This window comes from Polypterus senegalus, chromosome 3 (genome assembly GCF_016835505.1).
Source record: "Polypterus senegalus isolate Bchr_013 chromosome 3, ASM1683550v1, whole genome shotgun sequence".
NCBI classification, from domain to species: Eukaryota; Metazoa; Chordata; class Cladistia; order Polypteriformes; family Polypteridae; genus Polypterus; species Polypterus senegalus.
In genome coordinates this window covers 29,413,300-29,438,820 of record NC_053156.1, presented here as the reverse complement: position 1 = coordinate 29,438,820, position 25,521 = coordinate 29,413,300, and the positions used below count along the sequence as shown (strand labels likewise).

Below are 25,521 nucleotides of genomic sequence, written 5' to 3'. Positions count from 1 at the left end.
ACATGTAAAAAGAAATTGATGTATCTGAAACACACAACATCTAAAACATCAGCAAAATAACATTATGAGCACAGCATGATGAGGTAGAAGAACCTCAAAGATTTGTAATATGAGGAGATGACAGAGCTGTGAAACAAACACGTTTTGTTAAATCCTTAGGTCAAGACTCAGTTATCTACATACACTCTTCTGAGAGCAGTAAGATACACATTTTGGACAGGGAAAATAGCTAGTTTAAAGAATGTGTAATGGAGCCATTATGTCAGCCTAGAACAGAGAAAGGCAACCTTTTTTTGAGTTGTGGCGCACCACAAGTCCAAAATTTTCTTTCGCGCACCTGAGGTACTGCCCATAAATAAAGTCGTGACGACATAATCTATGGACAATCGGCAACAAAAACAGTTAATTTTACAAGTTTGAAAGACATTTTATTAATAAAGGAATCAAAGGATAAATCTTAAATTTAATTAATGTGAACATTGAGATTGTTTTTCAGCACATATGAGATTGATGCGAGGATCAATTTTTGAAAGACAGACGCGCATTTCCTTGTCGATCATTTGAAGTCTCTTGCGTTTCTTAGACTTCATTTCCGTAAGTGTTCCGTTATCTGTTTTTCCAACATAAAATATATTTTTTAAACATTATCTTTTTAATCAAGCAAAAGTTCAAAAACACTAGCAATTTTTAAATATTTTACAAAAGTTTTTGCGGCGCCCGGTGCACCGGTTACCCGACAATGGCCTAGAACAACCATCTCTAAACAGAAAGGCAGACCTCTGACTCCATCTATTAGCCACAACAATCCACATCTCCACTCATATGATTCACTTAGCATACATTGGTTTTTGGATTTTGATAAACGATTGGATTGAGGGTTTAAATGCCGAGGAATTTCCCAACCACTTCTTTGAACGCCTGTAGTCTTTCAAATGAGTGGTGAAATATCTTCAAGAACACACAGCAGGTGCAGGTCTAGTAGATGATCTTTTGTGGTATACTACTCAACCTTTCTTGCACACAGGCTTATCTTGCTCATTTCGAAGAATCCTAACCCACCACCCATAATTCAATGTGAACATGATTTATTATTATTATTATTATTATTATTATTATTATTATTATTATTATTATTATTTTAAATGTTCTCTCTAAAGAACAGCACCAGAATTTTGTAGAATTTGGCAGAAATGCATTACTGCTGTTCAAAAATAGGCACACCAGGCCTTTGCTGTACCTTTGCTATTGTTTTAATAAATGCAACTAACCACATTAATTTGCCTGTCTCTGACATTATTATAGGAAGGATGTTGTGCTTCAAGTCTGATTGAATTTGCATTATTGTAAAAATGTTCATCTGATCTTATCTTAGTCTGAAATGTTTGTTAATGTTTGTGCCTTTTTCTCTAATTAAAAAAAAAAGCCAGTGTGGTAAAGGCATTAGACTTTTAACCACAAGTTTTTGTTCATTTTCACAACTGACTCACTTTGACTCTGAAGGGGCCTCCTCATGTGCCTTTACTTAAAAAAAAAATGCAAACCAGTGAAGTACATTGGGGCCATTGTCACAAGAGAAAGGCAGTAACTTATGCAACGCTGTCCAAAGTTAGAGTGCCACACAGATTAAGAGTGACCAACCAGGAAAACATGGGTGGCTGCTGGAAGAAATGTTGTGAAGAGAGAGACAGGACAGGCAAGGCATGCAATTGTTTAGGCTCCCGAAATGAGAAATTTACATAGTTACTCTACAATGAAAAATCTGCAGGAGCCCCAACTGAAGCTTGGCATCAACAGATTAGCATAGTTGGAAGACTCCCTAGTCGATATCAATCCAAATGCTGTGGACTGCTCATAATAAATCATCTTGAGAATTTAACACTTTTATTTATGTGTCACCTTAACATTTGCTTTGCTTTTATTTAATGACAAGATGACCATCGTCAATTCTGAAGACCGTTACCTTCAACTTTAATCAGTACATGAAAGTGATACCAAGGCAATCCACTGTGTCTCCTTGAAGAATTTCTTTCTTTTCCTATGCTGTGAATGTGCTATTAGAGTCCTGTGTGCGCTGATAGTTTTGAAAGCACATAAAGCAAACGGAAATCTGATTTTCACAGAGCTCTGAATTTTTCACTACACAGTCCATTCAAGGTGTTTATCGCCAATGCATATATGCCCAGTGTAAAAGCCAAATCGTTTTAGTTAATGTCAGTGGTAAATTTTACTTAGTCTGCTTAGCTTGAACTTGAACATAATATAGCTTAACATAGATAAAGGAAAATTCATTTTAACCCCCTATAAATTACAGAAAATGGAATATTCATAATCTTAACTCTCTGTGACAGTAGGACAGCCCATAGATTGAAGTTAGATAGTGTGGCCTGCAATTTCTTTCCTTCTTCTTCTCTCTCGTTTTTTTCCACTCTCTTGCTCATCCACTTCTCTTCGGCCAGTTTTGCCCTTTTCCTGACTCTGGCTCCTTTTACAGAGCACCTGGAAATGCTCCTGGTGTCCCATGATCTTCTTCTGGCAGTCCTTCCAGTTGTGGTGGCATTCCTGTGAGGAAGGGCTCTGCCATTGCCACAGATCCCCCTGGCAGCATCCATGGAACCCAACCAAGCTGCAGCGAACCCCAACTCCCAGTGTGCCCTGTGGGAATCCATGGAGCCACAGCAACCCAGAGGGTGCTGCCTACTATCGCCCCGGGGGAGATAATGAGCTTAACCATGCTCTCTGCCCCCATCCTTCCATCAAACTGGTGTCCCAGTTGGGCAGGGCCCCTGGCCATATGCGACAATAGCTAGAAAGAAACATGAATGGTCAGATAGATAGATACTTTATTAATCCCAAGGGCAAATTCACATAATCCTGCAGCAGTATACTGATACAAAAAACAATATTAAATTAAAGAGTAATAAAAATGCATGTAAAAGCAGACAATAGCTTTGAGTAATGTTAGCATTTACTCCCCCGGGTGGAATTGAAGAGTCGCATAGTGTGAGGGAGGAACGATCTCCTCAGTCTGTCAGTGGAGCAGGATGGTGACAAAAGTCTGTCACTGAAGCTACTCCTCTGCCTGGAGATGACACTGTTCAGTGGATGCAGTGGATTCTTCATGATTGACAGGAGTTTACTTAATGCCCATCGCTCTGCCACAGATGTTAAACTGTCCAACTTTACGCCTACAATAGAGCCTGCCTTCTTAACAAGTTTGTCCAGGTGTGAGGTGTCCTTCATCTTTATGCTGCCTCCCCAGCAAACCACCGCATAGAAGAGAGCACTCGCCACAACCGTCTGGTAGAACATCTGCAGCATCTTATTACAGATGTTGAAGGACGCCAGCCTTCTAAGAAAGTATAGTCGGCTCTGACCTTTCTTACACAGAGCATCAGTATTGGCAGTCCAGTCCAATTAAAGATATTAAAGGCATATAGTTTTCTGACAATCCACTATATACTACAATGTATAGAAAGCTTTAAAAGATAATCTGCTGTGGCAACCACTAATGGAAGCCGCCAAAAGTAGAAGAAAAGAAGACTAGGAAACCTTAAGAAATGTAACCTAGATATTTAAGCAGAATATCATAAGTTCCTCTTTTTTTCCCTTTATCTTATTGTGTGTATTATCATGTTTTGTCTCTATTTTTTGTGTGAACTATTTGCTTTGAATTTCACTAAAATCCTTAAAAATGAAGACACTTGGACTGTGGATTATTCTTTGTACAATGAGTCATACTAGTAATAACAATAGTAACTACATGGAAACCTTTATCAAATACAGCTACTTTATACCCAGTGTAGGCAAAAATCATCATCATATGTGTTTTCGGTAGTTTCAGTATGGACAGGGATTCTTTTGTAAATGATGTGAAAACATCGGTGTGAACAGAGATCATTTTCATTTAAAGCTCCATTTTTGAAGGAAAATGTGGCAGTGTGGACTTGGCCCTAACCTTTTGGAAATTCTCTCCCCCTGTCCTTCCATTTCTGAGGCATCCTGACCAGGGAATGGTGCTGGCCATAGATAGATAGATAGATAAAAATGGCAGAATATGATAGATGCAGATGTGGAGAAATTTATTGCTACTCCTCCACGAAAAAGAAAAACCCACAATTGCTTCTGAAATAACTTGGAACTATTGTTTCTTCTGTATTTGGCAAAAATCAGACATTGCTTTAGAGTTTTGATTCAGCAGAATTTTTCAAATAATAACACAAATGAAAATGGAATGGACAAAAATGATGGGACTCTTAACGTAATATTTTGTTGCACAACACTTAGAGGCAAATACTGCAAACAACCAATTCCTGAAGCTCTGAGTGAGACTTTTGCACCTGTCCACAGATAGTTTGGCCCACTCTTTCTGAGCAAATTGCACCAGCCTTCTCCAGGCTCTTTCTATAGATCTCGAGCTTGGAGTTTAGTTTGTATCTCTTTGAAAGTTGTCTTTGGCTTTTTGTATAACATTCTCACTGTCCTTTTGGCCACCATTCTGGGGTCGATTTTCCTCTTCTGTCTGTGCACAGAGAGATTGGCTTCAGTCCCATGGAACTTAAACTTTGAAGTAATTTTTGCAAGTGTTTTCACCGGAACATGAAGCTGCTTGGAGATGATCTTCTAGCCTTTGCCATTTACATGCTTGTCCATAATTTTCTTTTTGATCTCCTCTGACAACTCTTTCCTTTGCATTTTCTGGTTCGTGTTCAGTGTGGGACACACCATAAAACCAAACAGCAGAGTGACTACTTTTCTCTATTTAAATAGGCTGAATAATTGATTGCATGATAGGAGATGAATTAAAGAAAACAGCAATTTTAAAAATCACTGAAAGCCAATTATGTAGGAACTTTTCTAAGGGTACCAACAAATGTGACACAGCAATTTATCACCATGAGTATGGAAAAGGAGCTATATAAATAAAATATTTCATTATTATTATTATTATTACCTTTGGTCCTCCCTGCGTGGAGTTTGCATGTTCTCCCCGTGTCTGCGTGGGTTTCCTCCTGGTGCTACGGTTTCCTCCCACAGTCCAAAGACATGCAGATTAGGTGCACTGGCGATTCTAAATTGTCCCTAGTGTGTGCTTGGTGTGTGGAAGTGTGTGTGTGCCCTGCGGTGGGCTGGCGCCCTGCCTGGGTTTGTTTCCTGCTTTGCATCCTGTCTTGGCTGGGATTGGCTCCAGCAGACCACTGTGACCCTGTAGTTAGGATATAGCAGGTTGGATAATGGATGGATGAATTATCTTTGTAGAATAAGCAATACTTGATCTCTTTTTACACTTTCGGTGCTTTACTAATTGATATATCAAAAATATGCACTTATAAAGGGGACAATTGCTTTTCAATGAGCTATAAGAGGACCAACACATTTGTCCATGTCTGATAGATAGATAGATAGATAGCATTAAGAAAGTTATGTTTTTTGTTTTGTTATGTTGCAGCTTTCCCACACCAAGCAACATTTAATGCTTCAGAACAACAAAGTGAAAACAGGGTTTTAGAAATTTTTGCAAACTTATGAAAACTTAAAAAAACCTGAAATATTCCATTTTCATGATTAAAGTTGATTAACATCAGTTAAGGTGATTGGATGTTATTAGGAAAGGTATACACCTCTCTATTCTGGTGTATTTAGTATATTACTAGTTTTTTACTACCTATTATGAAAATTAGCCTGGACTTGGCCAGACTCCAAGACTAGGCTGTTTCTATTAAGTTTGCATGCAGTTTGTGTGAGGAACTTGCAGATTTGCATGCGACTGTCGATTCTAATGTGATGTGGGAAACCTTCCCTGACAAGACCCTGAAGGTTGCTGAGGGTTGTGTTGGTGTTACCAGTGTTCCTGGAAGGAGTTGTTTCATCTCGTAGGGCACCCTGGATATCATTGAGAGGAGTTGCAGCGCACGGCTCAAAGGCAACTCTGGTCTGTACTGGGAACTGAGAATGACGGCTTTGAGGGTTCTGAGGGCAGATAAAGAGGTGTTTGTTAGAGGAATCTGTCAGCTAGTGACACACCATCTTTGATCTAGTGACTCACGTCCTACTTACAGAGGAATCGAAGCATTACGCACATCTGAATCTGTTTCTCATGGCAGCTGATGGAACAGTCCTTACGGATGACACTGCAGTTGTGACCCGCTGGGCTGACTACTTTGAGCAGTTGTTCAAAGATGATCCTCCAACTAGGATGTTGGATATCTCTGGGTCCACAGTTCTTGAATCTGATCTACAATTAGCTGTGAACCACCCAATCTCACTGAGATTGCACAGGTGGTGAATCAGCTGAGGGGAGGAAAGGCTGCAAGGATCTGTGGTATCCGGGGTGAACTTCTCCAGGCTGGTGGTAAGGCTGTCCTCCAGGCATTGCAAGCAATCTTTGCTTCAATTGGGGAAACTGGCATCATCCCAAATGACTGGAAAAAGGGACTTATCGTCCCTATCTGGAAAGGGAAGGGTGATTGCCTGGACTGTGGCAACTACAGGGGGATAACACTGCTCTCTGTGCCAGGTAAGGTCCTTGCTAGGGTCGTCCTCAATAGGATCCATATTTCCTTGCTCACCTACCAGCGACCGGAACAGACTGGTTTTATGCCTAAGAAGTCTACCATTGAGAGCATCCTGGAACTGAAGGTTCTCATGAAATGCAAACGCGAATATCGGAAGAGTTTCTTTGCAGCTTTTTCGTAAAGCATTCGATTTAGTTGATCCAGCTGCCCTGTGGGAATCCTGAGGTTTCTGTGGATCCCCTCGAGGTTGCTGGATATCATGGCCAGCCTATACACTGGTACTGTGAGTGCTGTGCAGAATGGAGGTAGAACCTCTGTGTTTTTCCCAGTTGCTTTGGGGGTTCGTCAGGGGTCTGTTCTTGCTCCCACTCTGTTCAGTGCTTGTAATGGACTGGGTGTTGGACAAGGTCATGGGGTCCAGGGGCTGTAGGGTATCTGTTGAAGAAAGATTCACATATCTTGACTTTACTGACGATGCAGTGATCTTTGAGGAATTAATGGAGGTTCTGATTGGGGCGCGCGAGAGTCTAAGCAAGGAGTCTAAGTGTCTGGGCTTGCAAGTGTCCTAGATAAAAACCAACATCCAGGCCTTTAATGACCTCTTGGGAACAGCCATCAGCAGTGTGTCTGTTTGCGGAGAGAGTGTTGACCTTGTTGAGAGGTTTACTTACCTTGGCAGTGACATTCGATTGGGAGTGCATGGGGGGTCATGAGGTTGCTGGAAAGGGGTGTGTGGCGCTCCTGATATCTATGCAAAAGAACGAAGGTCCAAGTCTTTAGAGTCCTGGAGCCACCTGTCTTGCTATATGGTTGTAAGACATGGACGCTATCCAGTGACCTGAGACGAAGACTGGACTCTTTTGGTACTATGTCTCTCCGGAAAATCCTTGGGTACCTTTGGTTTGATTTTGTGTCGAATGGGCATTAAGCGGTTGCTCTTGGAGATCCGAATGAGGCACATTTCCTGCATTGTGAGGGAGCGTCAGTTACGGCACTACAGCCATGTGGCGTGTTTCCCCGAGGGTGATCCAGCTTGTATAATTCTCATTGTTTGGGACCTGAGTGGCTGGACCAGGCCAAGGGGTCGCCCACGTAACACCTGGCTGCGGCAGATAGAGGGTCATTTCCAGAGGGTGGGACAGGACCGCATGTCTGCCTAGGGGGTTGCAAACCAGGATCCCGAGTTGTTTCGTTGTGTAGTGGGTGCGGCAACGCACTGTACCAATGCATGCTCCCCAACTTGACCTGACTTGACTTGACTAGTTTTTTACAGAAGCAGAAGAAAGATTTGAAAAACCAGCAACCTTAAATGCACACAAAAATTACAAAAAAGTAAATTCTATTTTTCACAAATTAATTTCTAGAGAAGTGAGATTTTGTTTTTTGGTCATCTTACCTCAAGCTGCAGGAGAAGTTAGCTGCTGTAGAAGCGGCTTTCACATGTGTGCCTCTAAAGGTGTTAGAATGATTTGTATTGGTGATCTGTCAGGAGCAGCTGTTGGATGAGGAAAATATACAAAATATATATTGGTATGACATCTCTCAAAAGTGTATTTTAAACATTTCAATAACCCATAATTAGTGTTTTCCCATTGTTAGGACAAATGAGTTCACCAAATTAACAATGCTTTTCAATGGATTTTCAAATTTCAAAACTTTGTACAGTGTGCTTTATCATGTCCTTGAAGGGTAACTGTGTCAAGTTTCAACAAAACGAGTCCATTAAAAGTCAAATTGTTTCATGTGAACAAATTAACAGACAGTCAGAGAGACATGTCGATCTCAATAGGCTCTCATCAAATCAAGCACACCTAAAAAAAACACAATGTGTGATACAGCTTAAGGTTACAATGTGGACAATGACTGATTTACTTATTTTGAGAATGTGAAAGTTATTAAGGTCATCTCAGCTGAGTATTCATCCCTTTATTACAAGCTACTAAGAAAGCAAAGAAACATAAGAGGCACATGGAAAGTCTAAGTGATTGTGCAGAACATGTGGTGAGAACAGGATGCCAGAGACAGCAAATCAAAATGTTATTTGATATTCAGGGGTGCAAGTTGTTCATTTTTCTTTTTAATTATTAATTCTGTGCTTATTCTCCAATTCATGCAAGCCTAAATTTGCTGAAGCAGATTCAAATATTAGATAGAGGAATATTTCAGTCATCTCTCTCTTCATTTTAAAGAGATTATATTTACCTATATAGAAAATACTGAGACAAGATCAAGATTTCTGCTTCATGATTTCAAAATATCTAAATGATTTTGGCAGCATTGAAGTTGACTTCTCCCCTTTCAGAGTGATGTTGCTGTAGTGTGTGTGTGTGTGACTGTACAAGGGACATTCAAAAGTTTCCGTACTTTTATATTTTCGTTGGAAACGGTGAAGGTGGATGAAAAACTTGGTATGACAATGGGAAAGTTGCATCACAAACGATGGTGACTATGTAGAAAGTGATGCAATTTGTTTTTGAAATTCTTAATTAACAGAGTTAAAAAAAAAAGTGAGGAAACTTTTTGAACGTCCCTCGTATCTTCATAGCAGAATGTATGTCTCTGGACCTGATAACTCAAAAACAAATCACTCAATCTGAATGAAACTTGTGTCGATTATTAACAGTGTAAATTTTACTCTTTGGGAAAAGTATGAGGGTAAATCAAAAAATGAAGGCAATTTGAAAATTATGAAATAATCGCAGCAGATAGAAGTCATTAGTCTAGTTAAAGCCAACGCTAAATGAACATTTGACGCTTTGCTGTAGGAACAACGCACCATAGTCAGAATTTTTCTTGGGAACAGGGAGTGCCACCTGCTGAAATTCACTGAAGGGAAAAACATTTGTGGAAACAATTTGTGGCTGAATTTAAAAAAATAATGAAAATGAATTTCAATAAAACAAATCAAGTAAAAAACACTGAAAGTAAAGTTAAATATCTGCCAATGTTCACCCTGGAAGATAGAAATCAACATCTTTTAAAACTGCAGAGTCTGTTGTTTTAATTTTGTTTACTTTAATATAGTGCGTAATTTCTGTGTTTGTTACTGCATTGTGTTTTTTTATTTGGTAACATTTTAGAACCTTTTGGTTTGTGCACCGTCTTGTTATAATTTGTATGTGGATATTGTATTGTTATGTTAATACTCTGGATTGTTACATTTATAGAATTTATATCTGAACTTGACTTCAGTACAAGACACTATAAAAATAAAAATGAGTCGAGCTTGAATATTGAAAGGGGTCTTTTGGAACATGAAGAAGACTTAACTAACTAAAATGCCAAAAACTTAGCTGAAATATCAGTACACTTTCACTTAAAAAAAAAATGTTTCCTCTGAACTAAGTTCAAACTGGCAAAAGCATTTGGTATGCACAGGTCGTTATATCACATTTAGAGCAGAAACTTTCCTATTGATCTATATATGAATATTTATAAGGTTTTGTGCCATTATCTACCTGGAGACAGATAACTTGTGACCGAGACACAGCTTTCTGACACTGAGCTGTAATTGTGACCCTAAATTTAGGCACCCTGCACAAAGTCACCTCCACAAAATACCATTGAGTCTTCATCAAGTTTCACGATAGTAATGGTGCTCTTTTCTTTGAAAGCTCTTTTTTTTGTTTTAGTGTGTTATCAAAAAGCTCTCATTTTATTTCATCATCCAAAAACACATTCTCCGAGAAGGTCTGTGGCTTGTTAATAGCATTGTGGCCAACTCCAGAATTTGATTTGAAACTGTTGCACCTTGAGCTTGATAGGAAGATTGGACCTGTTTTGAAATTTTCCTTGGTTCTTCCTCGACCATTCTTTCTCTAAATCTTGAATCAATTTTCCCTTTTTCTGGCCACGTCCAGAGATGTTGACTACAGTTGCATGGAGCTTAAACTTCTTGACAGTATTGGCAACAGTGGTCACAGGAACTTCAAGGTCTTTGCAGTGGTCTTGTCACCTTTATGTTGAACATGCTTGTCTTGCCTCCTCAGACAACTCTCTGCTTTTTCTTCTCTTTCCCACATTTAGCATGACACAGGATGGTTGAGTGAGTTATTTTATCCGTTTAAATGGGCTGATTGAGTGATTAGATAGATAGATAGATAGATAGATAGATAGATAGATAGATAGATAGATAGATAGATAGATAGATAGATAGATAGATAGATAGATAGATAGATAGATACTTTATTAATCCCAAGGGGAAATTCACATAATCCAGCAGCAGTATACTGATGCAAAAAACAATATTAAATTAAATAGTAATAAAAATGCATGTAAAAGCAGACAATAACTTTAAATAATGTTAGCATTTACTCCCCCGGGTGGAATTTAAGAGTCAAATTTACAAGATTGAAGACGCTTGTGACAATAAGTACAAGACATGAGTCTAGCTGAAGGATCACTAGAAGACAAATATTTCTTAGAACTACTAAAAAGTTTTATTTTTAATGTCTTTGTAGAATAAGCAAAAATCGAGTCGTTCTCACTGCTTTTTTGTTTTGCTGTACTGCTAACTAAAAAAATGCATGCATGGATGACAAAAGATATTTTCATTTTCAATACTTATTTGAACTGTATTCAAGGATACCAATATTTTCTTCCATGACTGTAAATATAAAGACAAATTCGAGAATTTGAATAAAAAAGCAAAATAAAGTGGTTCAGACTATGCAGTGCATGGCCATTCAAAAAACAAAACTGGAGATAAACACAGAAGTCTCAGAAACAGTGCACTTCTCCCACATACACCATAATTCCCAAAATTAATTTTGCTAACGCAGGAAAAACTGTTTGAAAATTCAATTATGCTCACAAAGCAGCCCATATGGCTCTCATGCTGCTTCTTTGTTCCTGTTGCCATGACATGTTTTCCAGCTGTTTTCTGTCATGTTACCCAAAACCACAATATGAGCAGAGAGAATGGTTTATCAATAACACAAAGTGCTTTAGAAAGAAACCCATTAGATAAAATGATTGTGGTGGCATTGATGAAGTCAGCTGTGTTCTTGTTCTAATTGATTCTTTAAAAAAACAAATGACAAGTGCTGCCAAAAAAAATATAATAATAATCATCCCACAAAGTAGCTGAACTGATGGTCAGGAAGAGATTTTAACAGTTGCATTTTCCTTAAGAAAAAACAATCTACTGAGGAGATTTGAACTGTAAATGACAGCATTACAGGCAAGACATTTCTGCCATCAAAACAGAACAGATCTTGGTCACATACTTCCTGGTAGGTAGAGTGGTCCAGGTTCGGTTAATGAGTTCTGTCAAAGCTCAGAGGCATAGCAGGCAGTAAGTACCTCCATTCCGGGTCAACAGCTGACAGCAGTACAGCCTCAGAACAGATACATGGACAGCCGGTTGTTCTATTTAGTGTGTACTGGAGTATACTGGGAATTGTAAAGGAATACTCTACCTAAAAATGATTTTGTTATAGTGTATATTGCTTACCCAATGTGGCTAATAAGGATGGTCAAGAAATTTTTTTATGTTGCGTGTTTTCATGCAGAATAGAGATAAGAAAGTTTTAGATATAACAGGATTTTATGATGGCCAACACTGGAAAAACAGCAAACAGTATCAAAAAGTACATGAAAAAACCTCTCATTATTTGTGTATAATCCACATGTCAAGTCACTTAGTCGTATGCTCACAACACCTAAAACACACATAGTTGAACTAAACTATCATTAAACAAACCACATCTGGAAAATGCTTTCAAGAAAGAAAAATTGTCAGTCATTTTCCAACTCGCTATATCCTAACACAGGGTCACGGTGGTCTGCTGGAGCCAATCCCACCCAATACAGGGCGCAAGACAGGAACAAACCCCACACCAAGGCACACACACACACCAAGCACACACTAAGGACAAATTAGGTGTAACGCACTCAAATGTGAAAGAGCAGTTGAATTGTAGACCCACCACCCGTCATTACATTTCAATTTATATCCACAGCTGAAGTGCCTCAGGATTGTTTATCAGCCGTCTGTAAAACTACACAGGTGAATGAGCCTTCTGCTTGTTGAAGCATCTCAGATACGCACAAGTACAAGGCATACAGTATTCGCTTCCTGATAATCTTGGTTTTCCTTTAACTTTGAATCAATAGTTTTATGCGTCTCTCAAAACACATTTTTTGTTGATATCACATGAAGCACAATGTTACATGTTGATGGGGTGGGCTCCTGACCAATTACTGAAGTGCGAGGCGAGTCTTCAATTTAAATGCTCAGGTGCCTCTGAGCACAGTCTATTTTCATTCAGAAAGGCATTCTCAGTAGTGGTTTATTTATAACAATCTTTTAGGAAAAATAAATGTGTTTGGAATGTTATGAGCGTATGACTAAATGACTTGACATGTGCATTATGCAACATGAGTTACGTGAGACTTTTTTCATAAACATTCTCTCAGCCAGCATCTCTCATACAAGGCATTCCACAAGGCTCAATTTGGCTCCTCTTTTGTTTTCCCTTTATCTGCTCTCCCTGAGAAACATCTTTCAAAAACATGTCGTTTATCATTGTTCTGCTGATGATATGCAGCTATACCTCGTGTCAATCCTAAAAATCACTTCCTGGGTGGGTAAAAAAGCTGTTAGAGTGTGTTTAGGATATTAAATATTGGATGATGCAAAATTTCTTCAAATTAAACAAAAAGAAAACAGAGGTCATTCTTTTTGGTCCTGCCATAATTGCAGTTGAAATTGGCACTCAATTAGACTTAGGGTTAGGCTTAGGGTTAGGCTTGGGTTGTCAGAAATGATTCATAATTATGTCAGGAACTTTCTATCATCTTTGAGTCATCACTAAGCTTTGGTAAACAAATTCCTTCAGTAGTAAAGGCCAGTTTTTTCCAACTGAGGCAAACTACAAAGCTAAAATCTTTTCTTTCAGAGGACTTGGAAACAGTCATTCATGCCTTATATGTGGGATTGCACAAATCTGCTTTGTCTTACTTTATCTGGTTCAAAACACAGCAGCTTGATTTTGAATTGTGTCTAGAAAAATTGAGAGTGGTTTCCCCTATACTTTCTTGTATACTCAGATATGGTGATGGATATTTGAGGAGTAAACCGCAAGACAATCATTATATTTTTATATTATGTACATTAAAGAACCATCAACAACAAATCAAATCAGATTAACAATATATTGAACAATTATTATAAAACTAAAGTTGAATAAATTGGCTGCCCCCGCGACCCGACCTCGGATAAGCGGAAGAGGATGGATGGATGGATGGACTCTGCAGCTGCATGAATAAAAAAAGTAGCACTTCCGGTTAGTGGAAATAGTTCAAAAGTTGACAGAAATCTAAATTTTGTACCTAATATTTTTACGCAAAACTTGGTTGACCTAAGTGAAAGCGTACTCAAGATATCATGTTTACATACATACACACACACACACACACAAACACAGAAAGACACACAGACATAATTCCAGAAATGGTATTTTTGGACTCAGGGAGGTCTAAAATGTTGAGATTCATCAAAATCACAAAATCTAATTTTTGGACGATTACAATACTTTCCCTATGAGAAAGTAAATCAGACTCAGGGAGGCCTTAAACGTTGAGATTCTTCAAAATCTCAAGGTTGTTTTTTTGGACGATTACAATACTTTCCTGGCACTTTGTATACGAGAAAGTAAAAAAGGACCATATCACCCCCATATTAGCCTCTCTCCACTGGCTACTGGTAAGATGTCACATTGATTTTTAAATTGTGTTGTTTATTTTTAAAGCCTTGCATGGTCTTGCTCCAAAATACATCTGCAACCACGTTAACCCCTACTTGGCACCTGAGCATTGAGGTCATCTGGACAACTATTCCTGTTAGTTCCAAGATCACATTTGAAGTCGAGGAGAGATAGAGCTTTTACAGTTGTTGGTCTTAAGTGTTGGAAATACCTGCCTTTCCACATCAGGTCTTCATCCTCTATCAAGGTTTTTAAAATTCTGCTTAAGACCTACTTCATTTCTTCCGCCTTTCCCTATAATAATGGGTTGTGGAGGATGGTTTCAAATTAGTTGTTTTTATTGATCTGTTACTGTATGATTGTTTGTACTGTGTTTATTTTAATGCTCCTTTGTACAGGACTTTAGTGCAACATCTGTTGTTTTAAATGTGCTTTTATAAATAAATATGTCTAACTGACATTTTGATATTCCTTAGCTGTTTACCAGCATTAGTCATCATTGAACCCTATTCTGTTTAGAAACTCTGTTATCTCCATTCTGCATGAAAACACGAGATTACATTTTTTTTTCTCTTCCATCACTACCAGATACATTGGGCAAGTAACATATAAAAATATTTTTGGGTATAGTATTCATTTATGTCAATTTGACTCTTTATTTCAAAGCAGCAATTACAAATGGGTGTTGATGTGTCCTATTTTTTTATCTTTCACAAGTGACAGTGATTTTTGCAATGCTAAGATTTCAATTTTGGTATGGTACTAGATTTCTTTATTTGTTTTTCATTGGCTGGATGCCATTAGGGAAGGTAGTGGAAAACGGAGGATGGTTTTCAGTCAGATCATTCATGAAAATGTCAAAAACCTGACTTATGTTAAAAAGAACTGTGTGATAAGTTTTTAGTCTTTAGCTTGAAAAGTAAAGCTGCGCACAAAGAACAGTTTAATAAAAAAATGGAGATTGTGCTATACAGATGGACATTAGATCATCCCATCTGTTGGAATCAACTTGTATCCTTGAATAACAGAACTTAACAACTTAAACAGTCAATGTCTCACACTCTTACATTGATAATATTAATCAATTCTAATGACGTTTGCTACAACATCTAACATCCTTCTATATAAAAGCGGTCGGGTGTCCTTCCGTCCCATGAGTGCTACGCAGGCGCGGAGTTTCACGCACGCCCCGTCCATTTTGCAAAGCACGATGGGATTTGAAGTTTAGTTTTTCCAGGTAGAAGATGATTTTCTACTCCAGACTGTGCGAGTAGTACGGAGTTTCACACACGCCCCGTCCATTTTGCAATGCACGATGGGATTTGTAGTTTTGTTTTTCCCGGTAAAAGATGATTTTCTACTCCAGACTGTGTGATATCTTCTTCTTCTTTCTTACTATATAAAAGCGGTGAGGATTGTCCTTCCGTCCCGTGAGTGGAAAGCGTAGCGGTATTCCGCTTATCACAGACTTACTACTTGCAGCTTGCGGTATCTGCGACATGATGTGAGCAGAGTTCTGGTGCTCCCATCGTTCCCTTGCTTTTGTGCGCGATGCGCTGGAAAAATAGACAAAATTATGTCTCTGGAAATAATTAATGTTGATGGAGTACAAATGCCTCACCGCGTAGTAAATATCAGGGGGGTTCAAAAGGACGACCTTAATATAGAAAAAAAGTTTAAATTTCATCACAAAAATAACAGAAACTACGAGTATTAAAATAATACCACTCAAATGCAATATAACCAAATTAATGAGTTTGTATAAAATATCAAATTGATCTACATATTGAATTGCCTTAAGAAGTGGTCAACTTAAAAGTCGGTCACCTTAAAAGGCAGGTCAGCCTAGTTCATAATAACTCCCTTCTACATAAATACATAGATAAATGTATAAATCCCACCTAAACAAAACTCACCAGTTTACAAAAATGATTATTATGAAACAGATGAGAATGTGAGAGTTGGAAAGGTAAGTGAAAGATGCAAGGATAAACACAGTGAATATGGATTTGGAAACAGAAACAAAGTGGCAGGACACATTTAGGGAATATCGTAGAGCTTGTAAGCTGGAATATGCAGATACCTGTTACTGGAGAGTAAAGCAGCATCTGATAATCTAAACGAGTGAAATCAGAAGGATTACACCCTGGTGAAAAGAAAAAACAGAAAGATTGTAGTGAACTGCAATGTAGTATTAGGTGAGGCTGAAAAACTGAATTAAAAAGAAACTGTGGCTGAGCTCACCTTTTGTTATAGTGCTGGATCCGTTTGGCAGCATGAAGGGTTTGGCCCTCAAAAAACAGAACAAAGGCTCATCTGTCTAATGTCTCATGTTTTACATACAGTGCTAGCTCCATCAGATAGCAAACTATCGGCTGTCAGAAAAAGGGGTCAGCACATAATTGTTAAATGTGACATAGGCAGCAATGTTCTGTTATTTAGATTAACATGGCAATGCGATCAGTGACTGCGGTTGACTAATCTGACATACTCCAAGACTAGAAGTCACATAATGTGACACTGACCTTAGACATAACCTTTGAACTTACTTCTAGGCTGATCCAAGCAACAAACTGCCAGTTTAACTTTGTTTCAGCTTCAAACATTTGAATTAACTGTGATACTGCACTTCTTATGTCCCCTAATGCATTCTTTCTAATTACATGTACTATACTGTGTACATTATGGACCTTTATAGTATGTTTTAGATAAAAGGCTGGTAATTAAGGAATAACAGTAATAACCTATAAATAACCTATAATAACCTATGTTTTCACCATCTACAGAGATGTACCATTTTCTTGTAACATCTTAGCAAGGGGCCATTATTTGACAAGATACAGCTCCAATATGATATTTGTAATTGTTCACTTACTAGCACCAACTCCAACTATGCAGTTGTGACCTTTGAGCAGCATTGACTGGGATCTTCGACACTTGATATCTGGTAATGTAGATATCAACATTCTGACAAGAAGATATCAAAAACAAGAGTACAAGACTATTCTTGAATACCACACTGTCTGAACAGTGATGGTCATGATATATTATGATACACAGGCAATCTAATTGCATCAGATATTATTAGATTTCATCGTTCCTGGAATAGCATGAAGGTTGTTGTTCCATTCCAGCCATTCACCATCAACCAACTGCTATAATAATCACAACAGGCTGTTAAGCCAGACAAAGCTCTCCTCAGCCCTGTTCACATAATTTTCCCAAGAATATCAATTAAAATTTTGCCCTTAACATACAGCAGCCTACCAGGCTACTACTTGGGAATTTATTCCGTATGTCGATGGTTCTCTTTCTAATGTTTGTGTGAAATTTATTTAATCAGTGACACATCTTGATGAACTAAATTTAAAATAATCTCTTAGCACTACTTCATAATTTTAAACACTTCAATTATGTCATCTCTTCATCTCTATTTGTTTAGACTGACAAGGCTCAGCTTCTTCATTTTTATAACTCTTACCTCACAGTCTTGGAATCAACCTAGTCGCTGTTTTCTGGGATTTTTCTTTTTTATAACATGGAGCTCAAAACTACACACAGTACTCCAGATGAGGCCTCAGTACTGCATTATATAACTTGAGCGCAATCTTCCTTGACTTGTAAACTGCATATGGTGTTATACAACCAACATGATATTAGCCTTCATACTTGTTTCTGTAAACTACATGAAAGTAGAAGATAAAGAGTCCTCTGCAATTCCTAGTTCCTTCTCATAAGATGTACTTTCATGTTTCAAGTCCCCCCAATTGTGCTACCTTTCTTTGTGTAATACCTTGAATGTATTTACATTAAATTTCATCTCTCACAAATCTGCTCAAGTTAGGATTCTGTCCAGGTCCATCTATAACGATCTCACCAATTCTATATTATCTGTCATTCCACCTAGTTTGATATCATCTGCATATTGAATCAGCATTAATGTTAGCCTCTGAAATCATAAAGCAGAGGCTTACCTGAGACTTTACCTCCAAGCTCAGAGGATTTTGCATACATTTGCATACAGACAAAGAAAGTGTTATTTTTATTTTTGTTTCCAACAATGGATTTTGCATGCCTCTTTATTCAGTCCCTGTTTTATGAGGTTGGAGATTATATTTAAATCTGACTGTACTGGAGATGAGAAGCTATCCTGGAATGACAACTTTATATAGTTCTTGAAACAACAGTTACCCAGTCATATAAGATACACCTCTTCTTAACTTTCAGTGTCTTGGAAATGACTATCTGACTTGGTTAGCCATCAGTTACAGTATTTGTGTAAGATATTTTGGGTTGCCACCTAAAGGTCTTCTTTACAGAATTCATTGATCATTTTGTTCCTGGATGGAACAATTTTAATACCACTTGATTGACACTATTCATCAACCATATGAATCCCGGTCACCACTCATGTATTGTCATGTAAGAGATTTACAAGCGCCATGGAGGACAGACCGGCATCCAAGCAAGACAATGGAATGACCTCTTGCCAAGATGGAAGGTGCCAGGGAATGAACAAGCAGAAGCCAGAGGTCAGGAGCAGTTCAATCCCCCATAAGTTAGGTTACTGTGGTCCACTGGAGGCGTCCCAGCTTAGACACCTGCAGTTGTTCATGGCAAATGGAGTTCAAAACTGCAACCCTGTTGGGGTCCCTGGGTGCCACAAGAGGGTGCTGTTGGGAGAAGGGCTGCCATGGTTCTTAAACAACCCAGAAGTGCTCCCCACAAGTCATGCCAGATCACCAGTATCCATTCTGGGTCCAGTATACAAAGATCCTTACCTTGGGAAGTCAGAGTCAGGAGGCAGCGAGTGACACTGAACTAGAGGTGGAAGGAGAAGAAAGAGTTTAATTGTTCTGTATGATTATTGGCTGTGCTTCATTACACAACATGCTTGTTGCATTAAAAATCCATTACTTGAACCTGTGACTGTGTTGGGTATTATTGGGTCTGGGGTTTGGGGCTTGCTGGTGACACTTACTGGTTACAGATGGTTTAGTCAGTAGAATTTCTGACCGTCTGCTTGGCAGGGACCTCTAAATTTTTTTTCTACTGTGACCAGACCCCAACCTGTTAAAAAAAAATCCCAAATCCCCCACATTCTTTGACAGTTTACAAACTAGAAACTGTGCTGTAAATCAGCCAAAAAGACCAGCAGATAGGGAACATAAAGACATCCATTGGACTGGCGATCACCAGAAAGCATGTGGACTTTTATGATGACCCAAATGGATGACAGGAGCCCTTAGAGTGTTTATTGAGTTTAACCCAAAGTCCACCTCTCCTGCCATATCGCATGTACTTATTGGATTAACCTGTGATGCCAAACTGGCCTGATTTAAATAGATGAGTTTGAACTGCAATGGACTGGCCTCAAATTGAAAAAAAAAACTGATTTTGAGAGTCTCCAGGTTTTGTGAAGGGATGAACATATGAATGCACCTCTAATAAACATAATTGAAGGGGAGAACCACTCAATAAAGAAAGAATGACAAACTCCACTCTCTACAGGTTGTAAGAAAATAAGAGGTTTGACAAACTAGAGGAGACGATTCAGTGCATCAACATAATTTGATAAGCTAATATCTCAGTTGTCTCCATATACACATACTTTGCAGTTGTTAGCAGATACTTTCAACCAAATATGGACATGGTTGAGAAAAATGCCAAAATGTCAAAATGCGTAATATTCACTGCCCAGTAGATGGGAAAGCAGATCGGTAAGCACACGAGTGGGAACTGAAAATGCCAACGTGTTCACAGAATTAGCACAATTGAGGAGGGAAGAGTTCCCAGAAACAACCTGGGAAAGCATGAGGGGGTGTGAGTTTGCGGTTGGGTGGGTTGTGAGCTTCTGTTTCAGTCTCTTTTGTATCATTTACTCTTTTGTATTCTGTTATGAATCTGGCAGGTGTCAGTATGTGAAGTTTTTCTTAAGTGATAAAATGATAAAACACAACGATTAGGCCTTGGTGGCTGAAGTGGCTCCCCACTCACTGAAGCGCTTTCAGTAGTGAGATAAGCACTGTATACATTTAAAGACATTATTAGTATTATTATCACATCACATATTTACAGATTTGTCACAGTTCAGTCTGTATTCTGCTCCACCGCACCTGAAACCACACCTGAATTTCATGTGATAAGATTATTTAGATGGTAAACAGATACTTCTTAAGACATGACATTTGCCACTTCATGCAAATCCTCAGTGAGGACTGAATGGAATGCATCACACCTCTGCTTCCTGTCAATGAATTAAGAACAATGCCATACAACTCTGAGAGATCTGCTCTAAGTCTCCCTAATTACTACCTCTTAAAATACACCTTTATTTTTCCTTTAAAGGAAGAAGTAGTCTTACAGTATAATCCAAAATAAATGTCCATGTCAGTTAGTAAACCGGTTGTAGCTGGCCAGACATCCCAAGCTGGAATTTCTGAAGCTGCTACTGTACTCCTTAAGCCAATCAGTTTAAGGTGCCATTCACAAAGAAAAGGCACAATATATGGTGACTGACTAAGCTGTGCTGCACTTGTCTTGTAAAGCAGTTAAAGGTGGAATTCACAAAGACACTATATAGCCTAGAAAAATAATTTAAAAGAGAATTTATAGAAAAAGACACTATATAAAATAGCATTTGATTACAGATAGGCATTACATTAAAAAGATGGGCATCTAAGCTGTGTCATAAGGTTGATGAAGGGCTGCATCAGCATTTCTCTACAGAAGGAAAAAAAAACATTAAAGATATTCAGACTCCATAACAAAAGAAGGTTAGAGACAGAGCTTCAGCTGTGTAGCATTCATGAAGTCTACCATCAGGTGTGTTACCTAAAGAAGTCTACCAAACTAAAATACTGTATTGTGCCTGTAGCTTTGTTTTCTCGTTTTAGTGTGTGAATAACCTTTACCTTTTATCCTTACACTTTGTTATATATTTGATAATTTCGTTGGGCACTTAAGCAAGGCCCCTTACCAGAAAATTAATCCATGGGCATTATACAATGGGTGACCCTGTGCTCTGACCACCAAAGGTCATGCGACCAGACAATTCCCCCTTGGTGATTAATAAAGGATATCAAATAAAAATATTAAAATGATTACGTTGAAACTCAGTGTTTTGGTTTCCACACACAGTCCAAAGACATGCAGGTTACGTTGATCGTCAATGCTAAATTGGCCCCTGAATTGTGTATTCATCTGGTGATGGACCTGCAATCTTGTCCAGTGATTGCACCAGATGTTAGCTAGGATAGGCTCCAACTTTTTGACAACCCTGCTCTGGATAAGCAAGTGTGCAAAATGGATGTATTTGATGGATGTTAAAATTCCTCAAAAAATGTACACTCTATCCTTTTCTAGGTGCCACAGAGCCACTTCATACAATGTTGTTGCATAATTGTGTTTTCATTGGCTAGTTAAAGTTTTACTACTTTTATACTGCTTTTAGCATTCCTATTGAAGTTAGTTTCCAGTAATGGCGGAGTGGTGGCTCTGAGGATAGGGATCTGGACTGGTAATCAGAAGGTTGCCAATTTGAATCCCGTAAATGCCAATAGGGACTCTGCTCTGTTGGGCCCTTGAGCAAGGCCCTTAACCTGCAATTGCTGAGTGCTTTAAGTAGTGAGAAAAGCGCTATATAAATGCAAAGAATTATTAATATTTCAGGTTGGCACAGTGGTATCACTGCTGCCTCACAGTAAGGACACCAGGGTTTGCATCACGGGTTCTACCTTCTAGTTACTTACATGTTCTCCCTGTATCTGTGTGGGTTCCTCCAAGTGCTCCTTCTTCCTCCCACTGTCCAAAGAAATGCAGGTTAGGTTAATTGGTAAATCTAAATCTGTCCTAGTATGCAGTGGCATTTTGTAATGCGAGGTGCTGGGGTACCTTCAAATATTTTAAGAACTCCACTTAAATTAATGAGGCAACGCGACACAATCATGGAATACATTTGTTTATTTGCACAATGTGCCTGGTGTCAGCCCATGTCAACATCCATTAAAAATTGGTTCTGACTTTGTTTCAATTCTGTGTGAATACAGTACCTATATTTCTTGAGTGAAGGGTGCCGGCAAAATTAGAGTCTAAGTAAGCCCTTGGTCTTTTGGCAAGTAGGTGACCTGTGGCTGCCCTTCAATTGGTTGCTTTCAGATTTTTTCTGGGGACACTGCTCTTTATGCCCCAGACACTCCTACATTTATTGGCAGCAACTACAACTGAACACCAGCAAAACCAAGGAGCTGGTGGTGGGCCCCTCATGGACCCCGTGATCATCAGAAGTGACCGTGTGCAGAGGGTGCAGACCTATAAATACCTGAGAGTGCAGCTGGATGATAAATTGGACTGGATTACCAATACTGATGCTCTCTACAAGAGAGGACAGAGCCGACTATACTTCCATAGAAAGCTGGCGTCCTTCAATATCTGCAATAAGATGCTGCAGATGTTCTATCAGACGGTTGTGGTGAGTGTCATCTTCTACGCGGTGGTATGCTGCGGAGGTAGCATAAAGAAGGATGCCTCATGCCTGGACAAACTGGTGAGGAAGTCAGGATCTATTGTAAGCACAGAGCTGGACAGTTTGGCAGAGCGATGGGCGCTGAGCAGGCTCCTGTCAATCATGAAGAATCCACTGCATCCACTGAACAGGATCATCTCCAGACAGAGGAGTAGCTTCAGCGACAGACTGCTGTCACCGTCCTGTTCCACCGACAGACTGAGGAGATCATTCCTCCCCCACACTATGCGACTCTTCAATTCCACCCGGGGGGGTAAACGTTAACATTATACAAAGTTATTGTCTGTTATACCTGCATTTTTATCACTCTTTAATTTAATATTGTTTTTTATCAGTATGCTGCTGCTGGAGTATATGAACTTCCCCTTGGGGATTAATAAAGTATCTATCTATCTATCTATCTATCTATCTATCTATCTATCTATCTATCTATCTATCTATCTATCTATCTATCTATCACATCAATGATTCACAGTTCACACCCACCATTAAGGTAAGTACAGATGAGTGAAAGCGACTTTATGGTAACGGCAACTTCAAGTGGAACTTCAGAAATCAAAGAAAATTTGATTTTTTCTCTAATGAAACACTCCTTCATAAATCGTTATTGAGGAGAAGCTTACAAACAGACTTTTTCCTACTCTTGTTATGACAAACGGAGTTGGCTAACTGGATGTGGCGTTAAGTAATGCATTTTTTCTTTGTTTTTATTTTCCTGTGTGCTGTTTCAAAGTGTTGTTCCTGAAGTGTTGTGGACAACGATGGGGGTTGGAAACCAAACACATCTTTATGAAAAAATGCAAGTGGCATGAAAATAGCCGCAGTCATCTAGAAGAAATTTAGACTACTTTTTTTTAGCAGGCGTATTATTGCTGAACAGCTAGATGGAGGCTACAGGCTTGGCATTAGAAGGCGCTACGAAAAGATGACCAAAATTCGACATATCCCATCCCGAATAAGACTGTGTGAAATTTTGTAGAGCATTTGAACTGGCTTTACATGGCCATGATGAGAGCAACAGCTCCTATAAGCCCAGAGTTGATGGATTCTGCTGTCTCTCTCGATGGAGTGTGGAAGGAACACCTTAAGAAAGCCTGCCACTGTATTTAAGGGAACTTCAAAAACTGTACAAAACAAGCTTTCACACTCCCCAGGACACTCTGTGTCATGCATACATATTCTAACTTAATTAAAAGAAAATCACACCTGTTCAAACTGGCATTTGGGTAGCACTGTCATCTGCGGGTGTTTTTTATATTGTCATTGTTCTGTATTTTGTTCCGTTTTATTGTGCTTTGTGACTTTTGTCTGTGATAGGTGCTTTATAAATAATTTTTTACTTGCTTATCAATAAAAAAAAAGTATAATAAGTAATCCAAAAATGTGTCATTTCAATGGAACTAGTGTAACTTTTCAGAATTTCAAAGTTTGATACTTTTTGTATTAAGTGAGATTTGGCTTACATTAACTTTATAAGCAAACAATTTATAACACTTGATATCTGAAATGAAGCAATTATGTTTAAGTTCTGTTGTGACTCTGAAAATATGCATTTGTTTTTTAAATGGTTTGTCTGCAACCCATTATGGAGCCTACATCTCAAACTCTTAATTTATTGGTTTCCTGCAGTCTATTGTGGCTGACGGCCCGGCCAGGATGCCTCTTCAGTATATATTCAGTGGGAGCAGCCATGGACTTTGCGATTTCCTCCTCCTGGACGCTAGATGGCAAACCCCCTGGGTTGAATCGGTGTCTCGGTTTCCCGCAGGGCTCCATGGGAATTGGAGTTTTGGTGCAGCCCTGTTGGGTCCTGCAGGCGCCACCAGGGGGTGCTGCAGGAGGGACTCCTGAGCTCTTATTGGCAGTGTTTTCACCACACCCGGAAGTGCAGCTGGAACTTTATAATCAAGCACCTGGAGCACTTCCGGGTGCCTGATAAGAGGGGCCAGCAGCCACCACTCCGGGGGCCTGAGTCGGGAGGAGGAGGACTACGCTTGCCGGGAGGAGTGGTGGTGCAAAGAAGTACTGTGTGAGTTTTGTTTGGTGTGCTTGGGACTGCGTTCTGCCTGTGGGTCACGGGGAAGACGTGCCCCACAGGTGACGAAGAATTAAAGTTTCTTGAGTTTTATTCGTACCTCTGGTGTCAGTCTGTGTCGGGTCGGTGCCTATAAAGCGCCTTTGTTACAATATCAAACATTAAGAGATTTACGTAGATTTCTACATATTGGATCTGTACAGATTTCTTTCAAAACATTGCAGGATCTAATCAATAATATTTTAGAATAAGCTCTCAAAGCACCAAGGAAGCAATTATTTCCGCATTTCTTTTTCTTCTGCATTCATCTCTATTGGCCTATCAAACTCATCAATTTAGGTATGCTTACAAGCCTTAAGCTTAACCCCGTTGGCCATGCTCTCTCTCTCAGGGATGGGGGTCGACTTGTCCTCAATCCTGTTTTTTGTAAAAATGGATCGATTTGTATGGAATGATTACAATAAAATTTATATATATATATATATATTGTGGTCCGGGCCCAACCCTGTAGGGACCCGAGGTCACCGCCAGGCGGCTCCCCGATGCCGGTTTATCCCGTGTGGTCCCTGGCCGGGAATGGAGCCCGGCCGGGACGCCCAGGAAGACCAGAGGAGGGCTTGTGCCTCCTCCAGACAACAAGGGGGCGATCACCCTGGTTGTATTGGGGGCCACGGGTAGAGGGCTTGGAAGCCCAACCCTGTAGGGACCCGAGGTCACCGCTAGGCGGCGCCCCGATGCCGA

The 25,521-nt window shown here is 39.3% G+C and overlaps 1 protein-coding gene across 8 annotated transcripts in view; it reads right to left on the bottom strand.

Annotated features, from left to right (window-relative positions):
* LOC120524963 (prostaglandin D2 receptor 2-like) overlaps positions 1 to 25,521 on the bottom strand; it is a 136,959-nt gene that overhangs the window by 44,612 nt on the left and 66,826 nt on the right. For 5 of the 8 annotated variants that reach the window (XM_039746877.1, XM_039746879.1, XM_039746878.1 and 2 more), the window contains one exon: positions 7,909 to 8,007. The gene's annotated coding sequence lies outside the window, so the exon portion shown is untranslated. Of the gene's footprint in view, positions 1 to 1,855; positions 2,804 to 6,907; positions 6,948 to 7,908; positions 8,008 to 16,304; positions 16,368 to 16,465; positions 16,538 to 25,521 lie in introns of those variants that run through there. The other 3 variants (XM_039746880.1, XR_005632874.1, XR_005632873.1) reach the window with 3 other exon arrangements.